Source organism: Hylaeus anthracinus, unplaced genomic scaffold (genome assembly GCF_026225885.1).
Source record: "Hylaeus anthracinus isolate JK02 unplaced genomic scaffold, UHH_iyHylAnth1.0_haploid 11994, whole genome shotgun sequence".
NCBI lineage: Eukaryota > Metazoa > Arthropoda > Insecta > Hymenoptera > Colletidae > Hylaeus > Hylaeus anthracinus.
In genome coordinates this window covers 14697710-14714640 of record NW_026534341.1, presented here as the reverse complement: position 1 = coordinate 14714640, position 16931 = coordinate 14697710, and the positions used below count along the sequence as shown (strand labels likewise).

At 35.0% G+C, this 16931-nt stretch overlaps 1 protein-coding gene across 4 annotated transcripts in view; it reads left to right on the top strand.

The window, feature by feature from the left end:
* Positions 1 to 5945: 5945 nt before the first annotated feature.
* The window catches only part of LOC128888581 (slit homolog 3 protein), a 362389-nt gene continuing 351403 nt past the window's right edge, over positions 5946 to 16931 (top strand). For 3 of the 4 annotated variants that reach the window (XM_054145576.1, XM_054145577.1, XM_054145575.1), the window contains exon 1: positions 5946 to 6082. The gene's annotated coding sequence lies outside the window, so the exon portion shown is untranslated. The remainder of the gene's footprint in view (positions 6083 to 16931) is intronic. The other variant, XM_054145580.1, reaches the window with a different exon arrangement.

Here is a 16931-nt window from a genome sequence, read left to right as displayed (position 1 = left end):
TTAATATCTCCTTAACGAAGCCCCATCCGACATTTTTGCAAAGGAAATTGTTGTTCAGAATCATCTCAGCTACCCCCCATTTCCGGCTCCTCCCCGACTTTTGGGACACCCTGTATTTCGCGTCCGAAGTATTCCTCCGCTTTATTTTCTTTCCATTTCCAGCGCGATGTAACGTTATCGTCAGGAAAATATTGCGGACCCGCGGTTCTTCACTCCGAAACAGTATAATCTGGAAGAATTACTTGCCTGGAGTTAAACAAGCTTCCTTTTCCATTTTTGTTTTTTTTTTTGGGAAATACCACTCGTATACTCGACGTGTTACACCATAGTTGGTAGATAAACTTTTTCGTTGGCGAGCCGAATAAAATAAGATAACATTCTCTACCAGCCAAGTTCCAGGCTAGATGAGGAGCGAAATGGTATAAGCTATTGTTCTTTTGTGTTCCGTCCGACGCGAAAAAACAATTACGGGAAGGCCAACGGAAGTTTGGGACATACATGCGATATAAGGCTATTTTTGACAGTCGTGCTGATATTTCCGAATGTTGGATTTGAATGAAATATTGGTAATTTGAATGAAGATTGGTAACTTATAATTATTATTTAATGTAAGAAAATATAACATAATTAATGCGAAACACGCGGACACGTCTCAATAGCTGTCATTTTCTTAAACTCGGAGAAATCAAGGGTGATGCACGCTTGTGCAATATAACACTTTACCGACCGGTAGCGTTTACACATGTATGTACTCATATTTAATAGTATTATTTATTTTTGTTAGAAGGATCGCATTGCACGCGATTCGAAATGAATGAAAAATAGTTTATTAGTTTAAATATTGAATATATTATACAAAACGATCGCACAGCACACACATGTCCCGCCAAAACGCGCAAAGACTCCACGCTATACCACACCACACCACGCCGCGCCTCGCCAGCCAAAAACAAAAGAAGTCGCGGAGAGCGTTCGAATGTTCCATTAACGCGCTAATGCTTGAATCTAGAACTAACGATCACAATGTTTTTAAAAATTAAAACAGACTCTATATTAAAGTGAGACAGCATATTTGCATGTTAACATCAATTTACGCATACAAATTTCCTTGGCTTGTGTATTCGATTTGAGCAAAAAAAAACTCATCTAATATTCGTTCCTCGAGAGATTAGGGAAGGCATTGTTATATTAGATTTTGATTCAAAATTATGATTCATTTCTAACAATTCAAAATGGGGTTTTGTTATGGATGAAGAGGCAGCAGTATAACTGTAAGACTCTCCGGTTAAATATTCACTAAATAAAGAAAAAACTAAAGAAATGAATATATATAGCTTAAATTTTGGATAAGAATTCATGAATAAAGAAAGAACTAAAGAAATGAATATAATGCTTAAGCTTTGGATAAGAATTCATTCTAGTGTGAACATCTAAAGAAAGGCATCTTTAGGAATTAAAACAAGAAGTACTACAAGTCGTACAGTAATAAATAATTTTATTGTTAATAACACATGTTTTCAAAGATGAAGAAAAAACTATATGATGACGGTATTTGCTAGAATTATTGAAAAACAATGAAAATTGGAAAACTGATTTTTATAACATATTACAGATAAATGTGTTTTCCTTGTTAGAAAATGCGAAATATAGTGTATTTATCAACAAACAGTGTTTATTTTAGTTTATTAACGTACAACTTGTAGTTTTCATCTTTATAATTCCCAAATAATCCTGTATTTTTAAATATTCACACTAGAACGTATCCTTAAGTTGATGAACGGGGTGGCATTAATTTTCATGCAACGTGAAAGAGGAATTTGAAATCTATTTACATTTCCTTCAAGTCTCATTTCGCTCCATGTCACATTAGGATCCTGAAATCTACCCATTACAACGAGTATCGCATTCAAACTGTCGGAATTATGAAATGCAACGAATTCAGAAACGGATTGTCGACGGTAAACAATCGACGGGATTGCCGTTTACATGAACAAAGATTACTTTCAAATATTGCTTGCGATATTAAGCCCTCATTAAATAACCACGATTGAATTGGAACGGGCATTAACGTTGCGGTAATATTGGTCGCTCGACAGACGAGATCCAAATCGTGTCAAATGTTTCGAGCTGACACAGTCATTTCTCGAGTATTACGAATGTATGTGTAGATATACGTATTGAATCTAGAGACGCGGTAGCGTCTCGACGTCAAGTACAAAAAAATTATACGCTACCGCGTATATATGGCGCTGACGCTACCGCGTATCTTTTACTCGTAAACCAACTATTCTAACCTAACCTGAAACTTCTTTCATTAATATCTCATCAAGCCTGCAATATTTTCTGAATTTAAAGACATTTTTCTGATGTAGATCGCATATAAGCTTCCGAATAAAACCATATATAATAAAATCGATCGACAGAGATGTTATAATATCATGTCATGAATCATTTTGAAACGGAAGATTTTTCGTAGAATTTTCCTTTTCCTTTCGTCAACCCTTAGCCAATAGAAGCTAAACTAAAACTGAGTGTTCATTCGTCGACTCTCGGAATCCTTCGGTTCGCCATGGGTCATCGGCCATCATTGTAAGTCGAGAATCGAAACAGATGTCATCGTTCATAACCTGCCAAATGTCAAAAGTTTGTACACTATCGCATTATTAATTATATTTATATCAACAAAATGTTTTCAATTTAGACTTGTCATGTACTGTTTAATAAGAAATCACAACACAGGAGCCAGTGTTGTAAATTGTTGTTTAGAAATATTTTACAATGCAAAACAATGAAACTGTACTCATATTGTCAAAGTTTTAAATTGACAATTTATGTGAAAGAGAGAGGAAGTATGGGTATTGATGATCTGAGAATTCCTTGCCTGGCCACACCAAACATTTGACTTTCACACCGCGGACATCAAGGCAAATGTATAAATAGTCTCACTTTGTGGCTGATACGCTATTTAGCTTCTTCATTTCACTGCCAGAGTGCGAAGTAGTCACTTTATACTTTTATACTTTATTTGTTTAAGGTGCGAGCGATCTTTAGTCGCTCATCGCACCACTATGTGGTACAAAATTACACATACTCTTTGGGTTATCATATAAATATATTTTTTTTTACACTTTCTTACTTAAGTTTATCCGTATTTGTCTTTTATATCTATGAGAAAGAAGAAGCACTTATGCTAGTTAACCTAATTTTACATTTACTTAACTCTACTCTTTTCCTTACACTTTCTACTTCCGCTATTTAGATACTGTTTACCTCTAAAGTCTTGTCGAACTCTTATTTAGTCTTTGTGTTTCTTAATAACTAATGTACTTTAATTTTGACGATTTTTTCTCTATTGCTGTGCTACTGCAAGGCCTCTCTTTAATATTGATACATTTTTTTTTTAATTATAAGGATAGGAGTAATAGGGTTTACTTCTCTTCTCTCTCTCACTCTCTTCCTTCTTTCTTTCTCTCTTTTTTTGGACTACGCACTACTTAATAACTACATATTATTACTCTTCTTGTCGGAATTGCAATGTCTCAACTAAATGGGAGACCTTATTTTTCTATAGTTTACCTTAGAATTATTGATTTTATCTTTGATTAATTTACGAACAGCTGTTTTTGGTATAATTTTACTTTATTTTTCGCTTAACATTACAGTCATCATCTTTTTTTGTTGCGAAATAGTCACTTAGTTAGTTAGTAGTTAGTTTATTATACTGCATAGGAAACCCCTATATTGCACTGTCTTTGTTTAATACATCAAGTTAACAATTGTTACGCCTTATAAACCATGATTTACAATATGTAATTATTTTCTACCCGAACTGCAATGCCTCCCACAACTCTCAATACCCATACGTACATGTTCAACTAAGCTTCAAACACACCCTTACATCTATATATTTTTTAACAGAATATATCTTCATTACGTTAACAAAAGAAAAATAAAACCAGTTGACTTACTAATATCTACCTAACATATTTGGAAGATATAGGGAAAGGATATAAAGGAACTTTTATTCTTACAGTCTTCTTCTTTTTTGTATAACAAATTAGTGTTAACTTATTCTATAAACGGATATAGCTGAGAGACGTATCACATTTAAACCACATATTTAAGCGTCCTCTTTAAATAGAGGTGGATCCTGTCAGTCTATCTTTTTAAACTTTAATAGTCTACGGGTCCTAACGAAAGTGAACACTATTGATCGATATCTTTCATTAATACTTAGCAAATATGGTGCTTTATTTTTACAGAAGTAGTCACTTTACATGAGTCGTCATTAGGGTCCGAACGTCAGCACTGTTGAACACAGCATTTTAGCTGCGCATAGTTGGAAATCACCGAAATTTACATTGCATTACACAGTGTCGCCTTTGCACTTTGCCGTTGCACTTTGCTGAAATGCACCTTTATGTAGTGGCAGCTTATTTCGATTTCACATCTTTTTCTACTTTCTTGTAGGTTTTTATGGGGATCACACTTACATGCTCCATCGGGCGGCGTATATGTACATATGTTCCACCTGTATACAGGGTGTTCAAGCCTAAGTAATACGGAGCTCTAACTCCAAAACTATTGGCCAAATGCAAAATTTTAAATATGGAAATTGCATGATAAAATAGAGCTCATGTTTCAGTGAGAAGGAATTTTTGAAACTTTGTTATTTAACGCGATATGATGGTGAAGTTTCGTTTTTCGGATGGAATTATATATTTTTTTTTTTAGACCATGCGATAGTACTTCTCAAGACGAATTCATTAAGCTTTGATGCATTTATCCGATTTTTACTAATTTTCAAGCTATTACGCTTTAAATTATGCTAATTTTCAAGGAAAAATCTCGGTTCCACCCCGGGCGGTCCCATTGATGTAGTAAGCACCATGCGGTTCTTGAAATCGATACGGAGGGTCTCGTTTGGAATTCTAGGCCCAAGGAAGGAAAATGGGAGGAATCCTAATATTCTGGGCCTAGAATCCCAAGTGAGACCATTCAGACCATCATATCTCGTTAAATAACAATGTTACCAAAAATTTCTTCTCGCTGAAACATTAGCCCCTTTCACCATGCAATTCTCATATTTGAAATTTTGCATTGGGCCGATATGATAAGTAAGTAATAAAGGTAAGTAATAAAGTGAAATTACTCATTACCTATGAGGTTTAGGGCTAATAAAGGTCAATACTTTTTTATTTAGAATTCGATACTCTACCATATTTATATATAAAAAAATATACTATTCCATTTAAAAAACTAAAACCTTCATTTCTCAGAAAAGAGTACCTGGTTACATTGCACATAAAAAACAGTATGACTTTTTTCTCTTTCAGTTTTTTGCCATATGTATCATGTACGAGAAAAGCGCTGGCTACTAATAGCCTGAACACTCTGTAAATACCACATTTTTATTTGATTTTTCGTGATATTTGAATAAAAACCTTCAATGAATCACTACTTTACCTCTTAATTAAAACAATAGTACTTATCCTATCCCTTTGCTCTCCAAAACCTCCCAAACACGACCCATCAACGTCGTAACACCGCTTCACGATTTCATTCAAAACGACGCGACGTGACGCCGCGTCACACGATCCCCCGGCTTCCATTGAACTTCCGCACCGGTTTGGATTCCCTCGTCGAGCAGGGGGCGCGTTGCGACGTATTTCCGCGTGAAAAGTTACGGGTGACACCCGTCGTAACGAAAGGGGACACCGACTTCCTAACCAGGTTCAGGTGTGGCAGGCGATACGAGGGCAAAGGGCGAGCTCAGGTGCTCCAGTTGCCGTCGGTTCAAGCTGCCGTCGGAGGGTTGGTAGGAGAACAGGGCGGCAAGGCGCAGGTGCGCGACGAGCTCCTACGTCCTCGGCGTCGGCGTCGTCGCGCGCCCCGAAGCGACGTCGACCGCCAAGGTACGCGCGTTCCGTCACGGCACAGAGCGCGGCAGGAGTCCAAAGGATCACGAGGTCCAAATCGTAGAGTCAGTCGCCGGGTAGCTCCTTGTCGCTCAAGGAACTCTTTAACATGAGCCTCGGTTCCCGCGCGTTCGTCAGCTAAGGAGGGGAACTTCCGGAACAAGGTCAGTGCTATAACGTCGTCGTCGTCGTCGTCGTCGTTGAACCGCTCTTCTCGTCCGCGATCCTCCTGCTTAGGCCCTCTTCGCGAAGTGTCTCCTCGCGTAGCCCATCTGGGAAATCGTGTTCTTGCGAAAGAGGACCAACTGGAGGGATCCTTTCGAATCTCGGGAGGATAACCCTCGATCGTTTCCTGGGAGCGCGAGCGGTTAGGTAACGGATCAGTGATCGTTAACCAGTGATCGCGACGCCCGTGAACGAGTGAGCGCCCTTCTCGCGGGAAAATCGCTAGAGTGAAACGGGGAGTGTGCTACCGGGGCTAATCAAGACGGGAGTTGAAAGTGGATCGAGAACAATCGAGGATTTCCTGTTGGTAGAGTTGCTTTCGGTGAAGGATTTTTGTTTGATTAACGAGCTATCTGGCTTCTAGAGCATCGAGATAGTGTCGCGTTGATTGCGTTTACTATGCCGAGGGAAATCCTTGGAGGCTGGCTACTTGTTCACGGGCACGACGAACTGGTGGCCAGACACCTGTTACTATTCAGCAATTATGTGACCGAAGGGTAGACGATTTCGCACTGATTTGCTTTGGTTTGAAGATTGGGCAAAATTCTTGTCTTGATACATATCTCAAATGAAGTTACACTGCGCAGAATAATATTTAATAGTACAACTCATATTTTTAGCACATTCGCGATCAGCAGGTATTTTACGTTTCTAATACCGAGTACTCACGAAAATAATAAAATTCTGAAGCTGGATAACGTAAATTTGCATCGTTGCGGCGGAGATAAAAATTAGAAAATATGTTTTGAAATATCAATGTTGTAATTATGTAGTGTATAAAATAACAAGATTTTCATAATTTTGTCATAACCAGCAATAGAATTTAAAGTGATGTGATTTCACGTCAGCGATTGCGAATGTGTTAAATGAGCATTCAATTTTCGCAAGTTTTTATTACGCAAAATTTGCAGAACATTTCTATGTAGATAAAAATTGTCTCCCTCTCTGAATACAGCGAAGACGATTGCTGGTATCGTAAAAATAGAAATGAAAATTGGATAGAATAATAGATTAACAACGAAACCAACTTGTGGAAGTGATTTGAAAGTATGGAAATTTTTTGCGACCTTTATTCGATCGAGCTGGTAACCTTTTGCACTCCATTGGCGAAGACGTCATAAATGATATACGCCACTACTCAATTTTAATTTTTGTTCGTCCAGCAACGTACGAGGTACGTTCATCTTGTATTCGTTATGTAAAAATTTTATCGGGATAAAAATTCTTCCCCTTCCTGGGTAAAGAGAATTCGTAGTATTGTCAAAGTAGAGATGTGCAGAAGAGAATAGAAATAATAGATGACGAATAAAATCAACTACAAAAACTACAGCGACGTTTAGAAAATTAGACTTTTGACTAGGAATGAAAAAATCGATTATACGAGCTGACAGAATATGATAAATGACAAATTTTATATTAACTCACTTTATTTACTCACTTACTTTATAATTCAAATTATAGTAATTAAGCTAAACAGAAATTAGTAAGTGTAGAAAATAAACGTCAAATAATTTGGAAATCTGAGGGGTCAATTGAGACCCAAGAAATCATCCTAGAAGTCATCTTCAGCTACACTCGCAATTCAAAGAAAAATCTCCATTTCATGGTTCGTGAATTCTATTGTATTTTCGTTTCTTAACTTTAACGCACATACGTGTTCTGTCGCGGTGTGTTCGGAATTTGTTTCGGAAATTGCGCCATTGAAAGTTCACATTTTTCAAAATGAAGGTGTTAACGCTCGGAGCAGGTTCCGCAAAAGTGTTACAGTGGACGTTTGCGTACGTACTTCGACTACGTTGAATGCCGACAGTTCTCAAAGCACGAGAAATCCTCTTGGAGGAAAGTTTAAAAAAGTTTTTCCGGTCGTTTTTCAGAAAGATCCTTTCGAATTTCTCGAAGGAAAGCTTCTCGATCACGGCACGTACGCACGCCTACGCGCAGTTAACTATTCTGCAAGAATTGTGCGTGGGTGGTGAATATTTTTTTATACTATGAAGTGCTTGTTTTCTAAGTGTTCGTTTGCTGAATTTCTCGACGATTAGTTGGTCACTTTTATATGAGGTGAAATTATAGTAGTTCATAAAATTATTACAAGCATTGAAGAAGAAATGATTTTATTAAAGTTAAGGATCTTTACTTTAGTGTATATTTTTCTCTTTCAAAAAATGAATACTAATTTAGTGGAATGAGCATGTGTTACTCTCATTTTAAAGGTAACATTGTACAAAGAATAGGTACTCAATAATATTATGTTACTCGAATACTTTTCGTTGTTTAGTTAATTTATTTTTATTTTTGTACCATACGAAAGGATTTTTTTATTTTTATTTTGCGTATCATAATTTAATCGAATCTCACGGTACCACACGATTTTTGAGTTGAGGCACTTGAGTGTGCTCATTATGTACAAGAAATTTTGCTGAAAAGGAGCGGTCCAAAAAGTCAATAATATTTTCTCTCGTGCTAAAATTATTCACACAGTCGGATAAATTAACGCAAAAATCATTACGACCTGTTACTTATTTACAGTGATGTGTTTAACTCGAATAATAAATGAAGCTTGAAACTAATGCATACATTCGATTGAACAGTTGCATTTTTAACGGTCTATTATGGAATATATTCATCTAAAATTTAAACTTTTATTGTTATTTAACGTTGAATTTTACAAATGTCGATCAATGCATGTGTATTATTCATTTTTACTGTAGTTCAGTCTGTCTTATCGCAAACATAGTAAGATTAAAGACAGAGATTATTTTATCCCACTGTTGATACTTTTATAACAAAAACAATTGCAATTCCGTATTTTGCTTAAGATAAGCAATCAAAGAATGCTCGAAAATACTCCTTGGTATATTGATCTAAATATTAGAGCAGTACCAAGATAGTCTACTGAGAAACTTAGAAACTCAAAGTTTCGTTCAATGTTGAAGACCCTCTTCAGGAAACAGTAATTATGTACAACATTTAAACAGATTTCCCTACAATTATAAGTATATAATAGAATTATTATAACATGTACGAAACTAAGGGAGCACTTATAATATTCTGTATTATACTTATAAAAGAATTTTGAAACAACCAAAACAATTTGTCTAGATGCCCAACAAGGTTACTTTCACACGAAGAGGGTCTTCTTTTTGCTCAAAATATGGAGTCGTCAAGAATCATCAAATGAACTACCTCAGTACTGTTGAAGGAACCTAAAGAATCTACATCTTTTGAATTTTTTACATAAAAAGTCAAAATTGTCTGAAAGGGGTGCGCAACGAAAATGATACCGTAGGCATGAAAGGGTTAACACTTTCGTGGAACGAGACCCTCCGTTTGGAGTGGTCTGGCTAGGGAACTAAGGCAGAATGAACGTCATATCGATCCAGGCTACGATATTCAACGAGTTAACGTACGACGAACCGAAGAAACAATTTCTATTGCGTTGCGCGTAACAAGTGGCTTCGTTGTCCAGTTGATTCTGCTTTGTTCCTATTGTCCCCGATTTTTGTGAATTCGTCGATGATAACGTATTGACTTGATTGCGGCAATGTGAACGGCTCGACATACATTGGAACATTTTGGGATTGATGTGTTTTAGAATTAAAGTTTTTTAGGATTGAAGCATTATAGAACTGGAGAAATTTAGAATTGGAATATTTAAGAATTTAAGCACTTCAGAATTGAGGTCTTTGTTAATAAAAATTTTTTTTTTAATTAAAACATTGAATAGTATAAGATTGAAGAAATTTTAAATTTATGCACTTCAGAATTAAACTATTCTGGAATAATAATATTTTTGTCATTGAAGCAGTTATGGGTTACAGAAATTTAGTACTGAAGTATTCTAAGATTCTATTCCCAAGAAATTTGTTTGGCATTTTAACATTTCGGGATTGAAGACATTTTAAACTAAATCATTTGAGAATTAAAACATTTTTGAATAGTATATTTCGCGCATTGGAGCATTTTAGAGTTGCAGAAATTCAGAATTGAAGTACTTTAGTTAATCCAGTTGAATAAGTTACACACATTTAGAGGCTACAATAAAACAGTGGCATCGCGTTAAACAGTTTCCAGTCCGTTGCTACCATATTAACACAAAGTCAAAGTCAAACGTGCCCACTGCTGGAATAGTTTTGGTGTTTACTGTTTGTGTTTTAGATATAGTATTTCAAATTTAGGATATGAAACTATCCACCTAAGTTCTAACGTTTAATGCAATTCTGTTAACCATTGGATATACAAATACGTTTTTGCAACAAATTCATTTTAAAGAAATTTGCTAAAACTGTAAGAAAATCAAATTTACTCATTCAACTCACAATTAACTCAATGCGTATGCCTTTACAATAATAAAAATTTCTTTGTTCCATGACAGTGTGTCTAAAATACATAGACGTGCATACTTGCTGGTCATTGATATCTATGTATCCTTTAGTAGCACATGTCCAGGTCAGTTAGGTATACCAAGTTGTTGACACTCTGAACTCTTGACATATCAGCCATAGTGCAATGTGTGTAAAGGTACAAAGAACTTAGCTTGGAAAAAGGAATAACTAAATATTTTAAAAGCCGGCTATTCGTCGTCGAGACATTTAGTAACTATACATTGGGAACGAATTCCCATTTGTTCAGAGAAATAGGATGAAGCGTTAAACAATTATTTTTTGTTGTACAATGTAGGGCATCTTTGTTAAACACGTCTTTCAAATTAATTCAGAAATTAGTTGTTTTGTTCAAGGAACATATTGTTACTAGCATAATGTATATTCTAAGTAATAATTATTAGCAACTCGTGGGAAGAATTAAAGTAATAATACTACAAGTATTAAAATATTACTACAAGTATTACTACAAGTATTACTTTAAGGGGTTAGTCGCAGTCGGGAAAATGGAAACGGGCAGTTTCTTGTGTGTTTTTTTTAAGGTATTAAATAATAATATTTATTAATGAAATGTAAATATATTACAAAGTATGTCTTAAAGAACTATAAAAGAATTTTTGTTTTCAGAAAAGGTTAATTCATTTCGTCATAACAGGCAATGGTGTGGGTGGCCACTTGGTTTGCGGTGAGCAAGATTTCTTCAAACTGGTGCACCTGAAAACAAAACTAAAGATAGATTTAGAAAATATATTAGACTAACGGGTCCCTAATCAAAGGATTTTTTATTTTCTTGTATACTTTTTTTTATCCTGTATTGAATCGCTTAATTTTAATGAAGAAATTGAAGATCAACTTCAAATGTACGCTATCTTGTTTTAAATTGATTTTTTCCAATATCCTTCGTTTAGGGACCCGGTAGACTAATCTATTTTCGAAATCTACCTTTGTTTTTGTTTTCAGGTAAATCATTGTAGAGAAATCGTGCTCACCGCAAACCTATGTTTTTAAATCATCGTCTACGTCATCGGCTGTTATGATGAGATAAATTAAACGTTTCTTAAAACAAAAAATGTTTTTTAGTTCTTTAAAACATGCTTTATAATATACCAAATTGTTACTTCTGCAAATTATTATTGAATAACTAAAAAAAAAATCTCAAGGAAATATCGTTTTTCCTCTTCCTGACTGCGACTAACCTCTTAATAATGGGAGTAAACTTTGAAAGTTCTAGACTAGAATACTCCCTTAACTCGAGTCATCGATGCTTCGACTCAAGGTTTATGGTTTCTCTTTTGAAAACAATTCTGGGATCCCACATATGTATATACAGGGTGCTCCAGAATTAGTGTAAGAACCGGAAATGGGGGATAGCTGAGATGATTCTGAATCACAATGTCCTTTGCAAAATCGTCTCAGCTACCCCCAATTCCCGGTTCTTAGACTAATTCTGGGACACCCTGTGTATATTTCAGTTATAATACGTTTATTCAGAAGGATAGTATAAACTAGTTTGGAAGACTCTTTAATAAAGATGTTCTACATTATTTAACGAAGTATTGTCGAAAAAATTATAAACTGATTCTGCAATAAACAGTTTAGTTTAATTCTTGAAATTAACATTGTACACTAAATCTATTGCAGGGAGAAAGAAAGGTCCACTCGGAAAAGAATCGTTATTAGCATAATATATATTGTAACCAGTAATTATTAGCAAACTGTAGGCAGTATAAGTTGAGCAGTATGAGTATAAGTTACAATATGTTCCTTGGAGAACAACTTGTACATACAAAATGTGTATCCTATTATTTCAAACGTTTACTTAATTTCTGTTACTTTGTTATACATTTATACATTTGAAACAAGGAATGCTACCAAATTTAAAAGAAATATCTTAGATATCGTATATGTCTATATCTTTATTTCGCTTTATACTTTATGAGGCATTCTAGTTACATTCTACATACCATGACATCAATGCCATCAAACTTTCGACAAACCAGTCAACTTAATTCTCTCGTACTCTCAAAATTGTCCACCACGCGAGATAAAATTTGGTAAACTTCACCAAATAGCAGGAAAGTTCGATAACAACGTTTCCACAATACCGAGATCGTATCCTCGACATTCCAGCAGAGTTTTAGTCTTGTTTCGAGCACGAGCACAATATTTGCGATACGCGTAGTTTAACGGGAACCAAAGTCGGAGATATTTTGTATCTCAACTGTCTGTTATGCCATTTGGGAGGCGGAGAATTATGGTACCAGGTGGAATTCAACGACATCCCCTACGGCGCGTCCGTTCGCTTGTACGATGCATACTTCGTCCAGGCCGACATCCCCAATTTTCCGTTGATACGCCACCAAGTAAAGGCAGGGTGTGCTCGATTGGAGTGTGCGTGTTGGCTCGTGGCTGTTTGTTTGATCCCGTGGGTACGCACAGCATGGCCACTTGCTGCTTTTCCTTCTATCAAAGACCCTTCTCTGCGGAGCCACCACCGTTGGACGGTAGTTACATTTGTTTTCCAGGTATTTCTTTGCTCCACTCCATTGAGATTGGATTCTTTATTCGAGGGGCAACTTTCGTCTTCGTCGTTCGTGCGATGTAGCTTCCTGTTTCGTCCATTTTGCGTGATGGTGTAATTAATAACTTCCCGTCGGGGGCGAAGAAACTCTCCAGAAACACGTGGCGTTATTATTAGATATTTTCTTGTTGATTGATCGCAGAGCTTGCGAGGGAACAGTTTCTAATGTTGAACAATTTATTCTATTGTGAATCGTACATGGGTTTGTGAAAGTAAGGTTATTTGATGATGTATGATTTTTAAATAGTATTGGATATAGCATTTTATTTTGTATTATATTTTACTAGTGATTTATTAAATAATAATCATGAAAGTGACATCTATACCTATAGGCGTGACATTACTGTCATTCAGATTTTTGGAAAAAATATTATCACTAGACTGCGGACCTTTATCTAAAATAAAATCTTCGCAAACGTGCTTACATAAATTAAACCTAAATAGGAATTTATTTTATTCTGAAAATATTGTAACGTCTTGTTTCTTATTTTACTAGTGATTTATCACAAAATCATGAAATTTGGTATAGCGATATCTGTATCTATATACATGCCATTCAAAATTGTAATTCCATAAAATTCTGTATGTATGTATGTGTATTTTATGTTGGCTACTATTTTCTCTTATATTTTACTAATGAGTTATTAAAAAATCATCAAATTTGGTGTGACAATATTTATACTTATAAATATAACATCGATCCATTGAAATTGTTGAAAAAAAAGACATTCTTAAAAGATTGAGTATGTATGGATATGTGTACATGCACTTATTACAATCCAGATTCCATTTGTTCCTTCCTTCTCCCTTTCACACCTCTGTCGTTCACTCATTCCATATGCAGATGTCATTCTTTCGGATAATTTGGAAACAATGGTAGAAAAATGGTCCCTCGAAACACGCAACGAGTTGTTTAATCTATTAAACGTAATTCCATGTTAGTCGGTCCGCTGGCGCTTCGTAATTCAGTTTCGTTCGCGTATCGTGAAAGATTTCTCTTCCATTTATTTCGGTCGGCATTCGTTCGTTGTTCCTATTATTAATTCGCCGATGCTGATAAAACGAGTGTCCAATAGCATGCAAATTGGCTCGTATCTGTTCAGACCTTGGAATTCTTTTTTTTTCTACCCTCGAATACATTTCGTACCTACCGTTTCATGCGCGTGACATCGGAGTTTTGCCTTTCGTTTATCTTAGTCTCAATTCATGCATAACTTTCGTGATTAATTCCCTGGACGATGCTGAAATAATCTTACTCGCAGTCCTACGTAACTTTCGCGATTAATTTGTCGGTGTTGATAAAATAACCTTCGAGTTGGTTGTATTTAACATGAGGCTATGTATTTCAAGATTTTATTGTACTTTTTCCCTCAATTAAGTGTTACCTTTGCGTGCGATTCACTTGTTTGAATTGTTTCCGCTTTTTCTTATGACTTTTTCTCGCTTTTTTAGTGGAAGAATTACAAGCATTTCTAGAAATATGACGAGAATCATGTTTCACAAGTCTTTTAAGTATTTAATGTTCAAGGTGAACCGCGTAAATTGTTACAAGCTATTTTTATCGGAAACTATTAGTGATATCGACAAGTTCTTTTTTTAGCATTATAAGCAATGTTAAGGAAAAGTTTTATATAAAAATGAGAATTAAAATACACGTAGGATTAATATAATTTACAGGCAAACAAAATATTAAAAACGCGGGAAGAAACTAAACAATTATATACATAAGTGCACCTATTCAAATTTAGTTATTGAAAAAATACCTTGCAACACTTTACGCGGCACACTCCTCTGTATAATTATGTATAATTTCTATTCGGTTAATGTATTTTTCCATTTAAATTCAATGATTAGTTTTTGCAATGAAAATAGGGAAGACAACTACTTTCCCTTTATTGACGAACAATAAACAATGGAAGAATATCGACTTTTTAACTGTATCTCAGTGATTAATAAATTTACCGAATGTTTATCTTCGAAATAAATTAGAAATTAACAGATGGATATAATAAAATAAAAAAAAATTGATTCTTTATATAGCAGATCTAGAATCAGAATAAAAATTTGAGATTACATTTATTACTATTTTGTCTAATGATGTACAATTTCCAGATCACTGTTTTTCCTCTCCTTTTTTTGATACTGTTCCTGTGTCATCGTAACTAGGAGCAGTTGCGTCGTTTACTGCTCTTCACCAGGGTATTTGCTCCCCTATATAAACGAGCGTAAACGCACCCTTGTCTTCGCGTTAGGATCGATACCGTTATTATATTCTAGTCGCCTTAACAGGCTCTCACCCCAGAAGCTTCAGCCCCGAATTACATGGAGAATATAGTAAAATCTCGCCGAGCTTTTTCTTAGATATCATATTTTACCATCAGCCCAGATTTGTGATTCATTCCCGTGACGTGAATCGTTGCGTGAAATATATTTCTCGACTTTCAAGTACAACCATAGATCAATTAACAGGAAAATATAAAATATTATAAACTGTAGTTTGGAACTAAATCAACATTAATCTTTAAAATAATTTTGTTTTTTGTTCTTCTTCTTCTTGATTGAAGTTTTGTTTTCTACTTCATTTTATCAAAGAATTCTTAAATCATACATGGTCGAAACATTTAAAGAATATTAAGATTTAAACATGTGCCTGTTTTAGATTAAATTATTCTTTTACAAATGTTTGCCTTGATAATAGAGATGGCGTGAACTGCTACTTCTGAATCACTCGTGATTCAATTACGATGATTTTTCACAGTGATTCGTGATTCTTCGTGATCGCTTCTGATTTGTAGAGAACATTCTTTTTACTTTTCTCGAATTATGTTGTTCTTAAATTATATATATATATATATAATATGGTATAAAAGCAATATTAATATAATTTTAATACAATTTAAATTTGACTCATTTGTAGTTTCTTGAATTTCCGCTAAGGGGAGACAGCGACACATTAACGATAACAATTAACATGAACCGCTTCTGAAACACCATCTTCCGGATCACGGTCGTGATCGAAGTTTAATCACGACTGCGATCGTGATTATGTGATCACCGTGAAAAATCACTGTTAGTGATTTATTAACTGTTAGTGATTTTTCACGCCATCCCTACTTGATAATACTTGGCTATTAAGTTTTATACAATCGATGCAAGGTTGAACAAAATCACCATCTACACGATAGCTCAATTGTTTAACAATAGTCAAAATTATATCGAGTACAGCAAACCACAACGTTGGAAATACAACATGACGCCATATTATAGCTCTTTCTAAAGATTTTCTAATACACAAGATTTTAAAATACTCGTAAAAGATGTATCTATTAATTTTCAAAATCTTGATTAGGTCACTCGAACTCTTTAATTACGATAAAATGATAATGCCAGTTTTTGACATTGATATGTGCTCCCTATTTAGCATATATATCGCATACACTTAAAAGTTTTGTTGTTGCCATTATACCGCGATTGAGAACCCTGTTGAAGATTACGAGGATAAATTGACAGGGGTTGCGGATGAGATGCTATAAATTTCACCGTCGATGAATCTAAAGAGTGGGAAATCTCTGCAAGGCATCTGATTTTCTGGAGAGTCTACCCTTCTCTGAAAAGATTTGATTTCCAAAGCATTCATTCTCTTATCTCCAACCGAATTTTCAACGGAGAGAACATTCTTAATCGTTCGGCGTTTCCTCCCTCTTTGAGGAATAATAAAGACATTTTTTAGCAACTTCGTTATATGTGTGTTTTATTAGGATGACATTTAATTTCGATAAACTTCGAAATAAATTAATCAATACTTATCGTTAATTCAATGATTTT